The sequence below is a fragment of the Martes martes genome (genome assembly GCF_963455335.1).
Source record: "Martes martes genome assembly, chromosome: 12".
Taxonomy (NCBI): Eukaryota; Metazoa; Chordata; class Mammalia; order Carnivora; family Mustelidae; genus Martes; species Martes martes.
The window spans coordinates 57,771,797-57,782,501 of NC_137900.1; positions in this window are offsets into that span (position 1 = coordinate 57,771,797).

The following is a 10,705-nucleotide window of genomic DNA, read 5'->3' on the forward strand; positions in this document are numbered from 1 at the left end:
ATCCTGAGACCATGACCTGAGCCAAAGGCAGAGGTTTAATCCACTGAGGCACCCAGACACCCTGAACTGAATATTTCTAACAACTGTGTGAGTGAGCTTGGAACTAGATCTTTCATCAAAGGCCAAGATGACTGCAGCCCACCCAACATGCAGACTACAGCCTCCCAAAGAACTCTGAGCAAAATCACCCCACCACACCATGCCCAGACCCCCGATGCACAGAAACTGTGACAAATGTCTGAAGCCACAAATTTGGGGGGTAGATAGTTTACATATTATCTCTCCACCCTCAGTTCCTAATACTAGCAGACAAGGAAGATTGAATTCCTCTTTCCTTTCTGTCTGCCTCTGTCATAGAATTGCCAAGCACGTGCTTCTCTTTCCCATTTGACACAAAGTTCTGTAACACTGGAAAGAGGTCCTTTCATCTTTTTAATCCCGAGATCCCAACACAAGGCCTGTCACGTGGAAAGACTCAAGAAATGTGAATTAAATTATGACCTAGTTTCAGAGTTGAAATTTTAAACAAAATTTACAAGTCAAATTTGTTTTCTTTCAAATACAGGGGAATATTCCAAGGGTTGTCAGGTAGCCAAAAAAGACCCTGTGAGAGGTCTCTTTTTTATTCAGACATCTTACAGACCACACCACTATCCAGTGTGAAGGATGAGGCAACTCTTCCTGGCTGAGGCAGAAACTCAGCTAAAACGGAAGTCACTCAGGCTAAACATCCTCAGAGATAGAAACCACTCACTTGAGACAAGGAAGAAGTACCTACTAACCTACAAAGGGACCACCTGGAAGGAGGTCCCTTCCAGAAGTCAGAAATCGGAGAGCTAGCAGGTTAATGAGCCCTTCCTCAAGGGCAATGGCTTGATGCAAGAGTCGAACGGGGATTCCAGTTACATTTTCAGAAGAGCATTACAAAATATTTATCAGTGACTGTATTGTATCTATCTGCTATGTTGGTGTCCCATTTTGTAGAATACTAAAATGCATAAAACCTGAAGCCCCCGGATTTGTCTTCCAGGAAACAGTGTGTGGAGATTACAGGCCACTCTCTCGCTCATGGGTCTCTCTTAGCCATATAGAGGCTGAAAAGATTAGAAAAGATGGAAATCCAACTAATTTTCTGAGGCCAGCTGTAAGGGAGGAAAGTAAAAATAATCAACTTTCCTCTTGGAGCTCTTTTATCTCCCCATTGTTACCACACCAATCCTGTGCCCCAAAGTTAACAGCATTTTGCAATGCTACGGTCTCAGAATCCAAGGTGCCGGGGAATTAAGTAATTTGTCTTAGGTTACACAGCTGGTAAACAATGGGATAGTGACTTAGAGCCAGCAAAGGCTTCATTCAGTCCCATATTCACTGCTCTTACACTGTACATAATGTGCTGATGGAGACTGTAATTCACACGTTCTTGATTTTAACAAGCTGTGATGAGCATCATCTATGTGCCAGGCTCTTGGCCAAGGGAGGCAGCATGCAATGTGATCCTGGAGTGGTGGGGGGAGAGGTCCAGTGGGAGATTGAGCACCCCTGATCAATCTGCCAGCAGCAGCCCTTAGATTAGAGAAGGTTTGGGGTTTTTTTTTCAGCTGACAGTTTTTCCAACATTATCTAAAAATTTTCATCCATATCCCTGTTGCAAGAGCACAAATATTCTAGCACAAACAAGACTGATTCTGTCAAGTGTAGGAATGGCAAACTAACAAAATACTTGAGTTAATGATGCCTCTAGCAGTAAGGTCTATTCACTTAACTGAATTCACAGTACAAGCTGTGCCCAAAACAATACGCTCACTTGTCTCACACGTCTCTACATGGAACACAACACTTGTTAGCATGGGATTTTTAAGTCTAAGTGATACCAATATGAAAGTTGGAAAATACAGATAAACATCTAAAGGCTCCTAAATATACAGATGCTGAGTAGCCATCTATCAATCCCTCTCCATCCCCATTACATAAATGCTTCACTATACATTCAATAAATAGTAGTTGATGATTTAATAGTAGTAGTAGATGCTGCGGTTAGTGCCCTTCACATATTATCCCAACTAATCACTTCATCAAAGCCCTGTGAAATAGATGTTAATGTATTCAATATGTAATTATCTATATTTGCCACCTATTATGTGTTGGGCACTGTGCTAAGCATTTAACATATGTTTTCTCATTCATTCAGTAACTATTTATCAAGAGTTTGTTATAATCCAGGGATGGGGTTAACCTCTTAGGATACAAGAGCAAGCAAATGGAATAGACAGGGCATTTTCCTCATTGCCCTTGCTTTCCAGGCAGTTGGAGACAGCAATAAATAAGAAAATAAACAATAACAAGATAACTACAGATGGTGATAGTCCTGAGAAGAAACTAATTAAATAAAGAGAGAAAAATGCCTGAAGAGGGGGATTCTGCTCTGGAAAGCATGATCAGGGAAGGCTCCCTGGGATGGTAATACCCAAGCTGAGACCTGAAGAGCATGAGGGAGACAACCACGTAAACACCTGAAGGAAGGGGTCCCAGGTAGACAGATGCAAAGGTCCTGAGGTAGGAAACAGTCTGGCATCCTAGAGGTAGGATGGTCCAAGGTGAGTCTAGAAAGGTAGGTGAGAGTTGGATGATGCCGCAGTTCATGACAAGGAATTTTGATTCTGGTTTTGTTTTTTTTTTAAGATTTTAATTATTTATTTGACAGAGACACAGCGAGAGAGGGAACACAAGCTGGGGAGTGGGAGTGGGGGAAGCAGGCTTCCCGCTGAGCAGGGAGCCTGATGCGGGGCTCAATCCCAGGACCCTGGGACCATGACCTGAGCTGAAGGCAGATGCTTAACGACTGAGCCATCCAGGCACCCCTGATTCTGTTTTAAACCTACTTGGAAACACTGAATATTTTCAGCAGAGCCATGGTATGATCTGATTTGTAATTTTAAAGATGATTCTGGTTGTTATATAGGGAATGAACTATAAATAAGCAGGAACGGGGGGAATAAGTGAGGTCTTTACGGCCATCCAGATTGGAGATGGTAGAGGCTGGCTTGGTCCAAAGAGGTAGCAGTGGGTAGGGAGGAAAGTAGACAGACTTGAGCTACGCTGTGGTAGAACCAGAGCCAACAGAGCTCACAGAATTTAATGTGAGAAGTGATCACATGGGTTTGGAAAATTCATTGCCATTTATTACCCTTTCATACAGATTTTTTAAAAAAACAAAATGTAAAATGTTAAATTACTGTCAATTATGGTTAACCCTTGAATAATACAAGTTTGAACTACATGGATCTACTTACATGCAGATTTTTTAATATACTGGACATTTTTTTGAAGATTTACAACAATTTGAAAACAATTTCTTTTCTCTAGCTTACTTTACTGTAAGACTACAGTATAAAAGACATATACAAAACACATGTTAACCAACTGTTTATGTTATCAGCAGGCTTCTAGTCAACAGCAGGCTATGAGTAGTTAAGTTTTGGGGGGGATCAAAAGTTATGCACAGATTTTCAACTGTGTGGGGGTCAGTGCCCTAACCCCCATGTTGTTCAAGGGTCAACTGTATATCTCAATAAAACTGAAGCAGAGTGGGTGGTTACTGGCAAGAGCTAGGGAGTGAAAGCACTGGGAATCACACGAGGTATGCCTGACTGTTAGTCCTCAACCACTGTGCTCCATTGCTTCACATTTATCCCTAACTCCTTATCCAAAATTTCTGCAGGAAACCTCAGATTTGTCCTATCTTCTACTCCTGGTCCTTGACCTCCTGGTTCTTCACCAGGGCTATCATGTGCAGCCATGTGATACGTGCCCTGCACAACTAGCAGAAGGAGGGGACAGAGAGTACTATGGAGGTTTTAAAGACAGGTTTACAAATTAGTTGATATTCCATCCCTCCAAGTATTTACTTCCCTTGCTTTTGAGTGTGGCTGGACTTAGTGATGTGCTTCTGATAACAGAACAGATAAAGGTAATAGTAGGTCACTTCTGAGATTAGGTTATAAAAAGACGGCAGCTTCTGCCCATTCATATTCTCATTCACAGTCTATCTATCTTTCCCTCCTTGCCCTCCCTCCTGCATAACCTTATCACTGACTCTGAATTCAACCAGCTGCCATGTCATGAGGACACCTAGCAGTATGGGCAGGCCCACATGGCACAAGTTTTATAAACCCTGGTTTAGTGTTTGTCCCCACCATGTTACACAAACATGGCCCATAACCGGAACTGGAAGCTAGATTTCCTGTGTCCCCTTCAGATTTCCTGCACATGTGCAATATGAAGTTTACATTTTTCCTCTATGCATTTTCCCAAAGGCAATAACCGAATTATATTTGCTGAATGTCTGCAAAGATGCAGCAGTAAGTATATATTGAATTTACATATGAGACATTTTGTACTTTTAGCAAAGTGGGATTTGACTTGATGGAAGTTAGTACTCTGAACATATAAATTTATTTTCTGTGATCTCACTTTTGCAATAACTAATTTAGTTGGTATCTTCTCCGACTTTGTGGAAAATGTGAAGAGCATCTCAACAAATAAATAAATGACAGCTTTTGGGTTTATCAGTGATCGAGGCTGCAAAACTAATAGCTAAAGGAAATACAGCAAAGCAAAACTAGAGCCATTTATTCTGTTAAATTCGGGGAAACGGGTTCGTCAGCAAAATGCCAGAGCCAAAGATGCTACTGGGAAGGGATTCTGGTAGGAATAAAGGAGACCACAGTTTTCTAATTAACACTGCAACGAATACTAAAAATGACCTTAAAGCAGAGCTTAAAAGGTATTTTAATGAGTTTTTGGCAAGGAGTGCTGATGAGCCCTTTTTCATAAGTGAAGAGAAATGTCTTAAAATTAACCAAGGCTTATGATCATCATATTGGAATCATATTTCAAGGAAGTAAAACCCTTTGCTGCAAGTAAAACAAAAGGCCTAGTAGGAATACTAATCAAGCTTGTATCTTATTCTAATAACTGACAAGAGGCAGATTTCTGAAGTCTATTATACTATTGTCTCCCTTAAACCTTCTGAGAAATTCTCAGATTTTAAAGACACATATGCACACACACATATACACACGTAAACACACATACACACACACTCACATACTTCATTACTCCATGTTTACCTATTTGTCTACTTCCCTGTCCTTCCCTCTCCCACCAGACGTTCTTCGGATTCTTTCCCAGCCCATTATATTAAGACATATACTATCATCTCCCACATTTTTTTAAAATATTTTTTTATTTATTTATTGGACAGAGAGAGAAAGAACACAAGCAGGGGGAGTGGAAGAAAGAGAAGCAGGTTTCCCGCTAAGCAAGGAGCCCAATGCAGGGCTCAATCCCAGAATCCTGGGATCATGACCTGAGCCGAAGACAGGCACTTAAGGACTGAGCCACCCAGGTGCCCCTCATCTCCCACATTTTTGAAGGCTTCAATTGTATAAGACCTCTAGTTTAACATCGTATCTACTACCAATTTTCTAAGGAAATATCTTTGTAGGTGGACCCAAACAGCCTACATTCTAGCTCATCATCCCACAGACTGGCTCAGTTCCCATAGTCACTTGTAAATTTGAGTCTAGAATCACCCAGTCACCCCTGCAATGCCCCCCTACTTTGTGTTGCAAGGAGGGATCTGCTACCTCGTCTTTCTTCAGCCCTCTTCCATCTGTTTATATGTTCCAGAAATTACTGAACTCTTATTTCACTCTACCCTCTTTTAGCACGGACATGGAGTTCTCCCTGTTGTTATACTCATCCTCTCATTTTAGAATAAAGGTTAAAAAAACTTGTAGGCTCAGGATAAGCCCACAAGAACTGATGTGTTTATTACCAACAATAAATTAGCAAAAATAACATAAGAATTGATGAGTGTTTATTAAATAAAAGGCTTCACTGTCCCATTTCTCTAAAACTGTAACACAGGTTTTAGGTTCCTTCAAGACCACTTAGCAATTGGTCTGGAAAAATCTAGACTGACGTTCACAGTTGCACGGCAGGGAGAAAAATATATCGTCTGTCTCAGTTTGGTCAGGGAAAAGCTGGCTTGTGGTCATCTGTAATAAGACGTGTTCCACCTTCTGGTGAAACTTTAAGATTAACAGCAAGAATGTAAGTGGGAGTTTTTATCTGAGAGCTAGATAAAAGTTATGTAAATTATTTAAGAATAAAAATGTGATTTTTCGTCAAGAAACTGGAGGCAGTTCCAGGCATTTGATCCACAGCCATAACCTGTGTACCCTGTGTACATTTTCTAGCTCAACAGCTGTGCCAAGAGGGCAGGAGAAGATTCAAGGAAAAATCTCTCCTTCAGCATTCCTTGAAGAATTCCACAATCAGTCTGGGGTCTCAGTCTGGATTGAAGGAGACGAAATGCAAAACCCTATCAGCACCTTGCAACTTTTCTGAGTGTGGTCCTTGGCCCAGTAGCATCCTGGAAGCTTGTTGGAAATGCAGACACACAGGCCCCACTCTAGGCATTTACTGAATCACAACTGCCTCTCTAGCAAGTTCCTCAGGTGATTTGTATACCCCTTGAAGTTGGAGAAGCTCTGCCCTGGAGGAATCTTCTCACACCAGAGGCTCTAGAAAAGTGGGACACTTTTCAATCTCCAGATTTACATCCTCGTATTTGCTCCTCCTCCCCACTTTTCCTGGACCAGAGGGGTTACTCATAGAGGTAGTGGCCTCGGGTGACTCCAAAGACCAAAATAAGTGGTATGACCCCCAGATTCCAGCAGGACCACATAGGCCTGGGAGGCCGAGGTGTCCTGGATTCTACTAAGCTATATTAAAGAAAAGAAAACCTACAGACTTCTGAGAGTCCCCTACAAGTCAAGACTCTTGGAGCTACAGTAGCAGAAAATCCAACTCAAAAAAAGAAAATTTATCGTTCATGGAACTGAAAAGTCCAAATGTTGATCAATTCCAGGCACAGCTGGGTTTGGGTATTTAAATAATGTTGTAGGAAGCTGCCTACCTCTCGTGAACATCTGCTTCTCTCCGTGTTGGCTTCTTTCTCTGGAAGGCTTGTGTCTAAATACAGCTCCCAGTTCCAGGTCTACCTCTTCTCAGCTCTTCAGCCATAGAAAAAGAGAAAGCTTCTCTCCCAGCAGTTTCCTAAAGTTCCAGACTTGAGTTGTACTGGCTCTGTTTGTCCCAGTTTGGATCACATGTGCATTTCTGAACCAATCACAGCAGACAGAGTGGATGTGACCTTCCAAGTCACAAGTCCACTCTTTGAGCCAAGGATGAAGTCAACCCCATCTTCAGCACACAGACTGCAAGTGTGGGAGAGCTGCTACCCCCAAGAAAACTGGGAGATAAGGGCAGAGGAAGGGGAGATTGATGCTGAGTTTAAAAATAAATAAATAAATAAATAAATAAATAAATAAATAAATAAAGGCAATTGTTCACTAAGGACCATTTGGCTGAAATTCACAACCACTCTCTCTTACACAGAGACGACCTCTCCAGAAGTGACAATGTGGTCATATACTGCAGTAGAGTCACAGAAAAGGAAGTGGATCCCCAGTGCATTTTCCTTGTCATTTTGGGGGTGTCCATTATTCCATTGTAACATCTACAACAGAATAAATTCGATTTGTATTTAAAGCTATGTCGACTGATAGCACTGCTTGCTTACTTTGTCAGTGAAGAAGTCACCTGACTTAATAATCACCTTAAGTCAATCACCTGATTTAAGAAAGGTGAAAATCATTAGCCAGTGAAAATGCAGAAGAAAAGTCATTGTAATGATAACAGCGCTCTAGGCAAGGCTGTGACACGTGCGGACTTTGTCCTAATTAGTGTTCAGTGGGACCTCCTATGAACTAACATGGAAGGTCGTAGCCCAGATCAAAGTTCCCAGTGATCTCCCACGCCTCTGGAAAGCGTGACTTTGCCTCAAGAAAACACTGATCTCTCTGGGTGTCTGAAAAATCAAGATACAGAGCTGTGGGTCGCCTCTGGAGATGTTCAATTTTGTTCTCCACTCCTCAACTCTCAAGTGAATTATTCTGTACAAATCTACTTTAATTATGTATTAATTTCAATATTATTACATGCAGTACACAACTGCTGCTCATTAAAAATTAATCTGGATTCTATCGGTTTTATTTAGTATTCATTATAAGGCAACGTTCACTTTTTTTTAAAAAGGCCTCCAGATAAATGTGTTGCTCTACATAACCAAGTAGCGATCTGCCAGAAATAGAAATACCTTCATAAGAATTCTGCCTACCTTTTCCCTTCCTCTTCTCTTGAGTGGCTCATTCACACCCATCAGTAGTGAATTGGCAGAAGAAGGAACTGGCAAGGATTGGTTAAGGGCAGCATCTGAGGCCTCTACTGTGTTCTAGGTTGTTGCTGGAGCTGGAACACCAGAGTCCTATTCTCACTTTGTTATTAAAAGGAATTATTTTGGGGCGCCTGGGTGGCTCAGTGGGTTAAAGCCTCTGCCTTAGGCTCAGGTCATGATCCCAGGGTCCTGGGATCGAGCCCCGCATCAGGCTCCCTGCTTGGGAGACTGCCTCCCCAACCCTCTCTCTCTGCCTGCCTCTCTGCCTACTTGTGATCTCTCTCTGTCAAATAAATAAATAAAATCTTTAAAATAAAAAAAAAGGAATTATTTTATGTCCTTGTCTTCAACAGCACTGCCAGGGAGAGTCTGCAGCAGGGATGCCTCTGTTTAGATGTTGACCAGAAGTCCCACAGCTTTACTTCCCCACATCTGTTACAGGAGTTTTCCATGTGGATAGGTGCAGAGCAAAATAACAACGCTTACATTGTACATGGAAAGAATCACATAGGATTGCAAATAATAAAGTCTAAGCAGTTTTCTTCTGAATCTGAAAATAACAGTTAACATTTATGTTTACCTTACTATGTGCCAGGTATTAAACACATCTTATTTAATTCCAAGGTAAATACTATAGTTATTTCTCACACGAATTTTGCTTGGTGTTCATAATACCTTAGAAAGATTCATATACATGTTCACAATTAATGAGCACTACCTTAGCAAAGAAGAAACAAAACCTTAACCTTGAATTCATCACGCCAAATAATTGACAGAGAAAACAAATTTTCACAGTACAGTTGTGGTCTCTTGACAGTATCAAATCAACATTTCGAAGAAGAGTTAAACAATACATACTGGCTTGGGCATTATTTTCTTAACATAGGAGTGGATGCTTCACTTGGGGCTATTTCATGAAAATGTTGGCTTCAAACTAGAATTGACATAAAGGGAAGTTTTACAAAATAATATTTTGTGGTTGCTTCTCAGTGAGCTATACCTGAGCAGGTTCCCATCCTGCCTTTTTTTTTTCTTTTTTTTTTCTTTTTTTTTTTTACTTTCTCATTGGCTCCAGCTAACATACAAAGAGAAGTAATAAGGTGCCAAGCCAATGTACTGGTCAGGCTACTGATGCAGAAACCAACTTCAACCAACAAAAGTAAAAAATAAAAGACAAGGTAGAGGGTAGGGGGGTGTGATACAGGTGCATTACATAAACCGAAGAAGGAAGCATACAGGACTGAGAAAGTGATGAAAACAGGAATGAGAAGTGGGTCAGGAACCTTTTCTTTGCTTTTCATCTGTGCCACTTTACTCACACTACAGACCAGCTCTCTCTGCTTCTCACCCAGATGACAAAAATGGCCACTCACAGCTCCCAAGTCTAATGTTACATGTTGGCCAAACAGGAAACTGTGCTTTCTCCCTCCTTCTCAGGTTTAACCTGTGAGTAATCTGAAAAGCCCACATGGAGTCAGATGTCTACCTCCGGACAGGAGGTGGGGTCAAATAGAACAAAATGACTATAGGAACCATCAACTCAGGTTAGAAAATAGAAGCCAAAGAAGAGGGAATGCCTGTGAAATGGGCAGATGTCCTAAAGGATGTTTGGTTACGGGGTGCCTGGATGGCTCAGTGGGTTAAAGCCTCTGCCTTCGGCTCAGGTCATGATCCCAGGGTCCTGGGATCGAGCCCCGCATCGGGCTCTCTGCTCAGTGGGGAACCTGTTTCCTCCTCTCTCTCTGCCTGCCTCTCTGCCTACTTGTGATCTCTCTCTGTCTAATAAATAAATAAAAATCTTAAAAAAAAAAAAAAAAGGATGTTTGGTTAGTCTGGCTTCTACAGAGAAACAGAATCAATAGATACTGGTTTCGGGGAGCGGGGTAGGAAGGGAGGAGGAATGAAGGGAGTAAGGGAAGGAAGGAAGGAAAGAAGTAGGAAGGAAGGAAAGAAGGAACGAACAACAGAAAAGAAGTTAGCTCACAAAATTATGGAGGCTGACAAGTTCCAAGATCTACAGTCAGTAAGCTAAAGACCCAGGAGAGCCAAGAGTATGATTGCAGTCTGAGAGCAGGGGAAGACAGATGTCCTAGTTCAACAGTCAGGCAAGTGAAGCTCCCTCTTACTCACCCTTTTTATTCTATTCAGGTCTTCAACTGACTAGATGAGGTCCACTCACATTAGGAAAAGCAATCCGGTTTACTCAGTCTAACTGAAATGCTCATCTCATCCAGAACCATCCTCATGGACACACTCAGGATAGTGCTTGGCCAAATGTTTGGGCTCCCTGTGGCCCAGTCAAGTTGATACATAAAGTTAATCATCACGGTGTCCATGTCCACCACAAATAACACAGTCCCTTCAGGCACCTGACCACAGAGACAAAATTAGAATATTCAT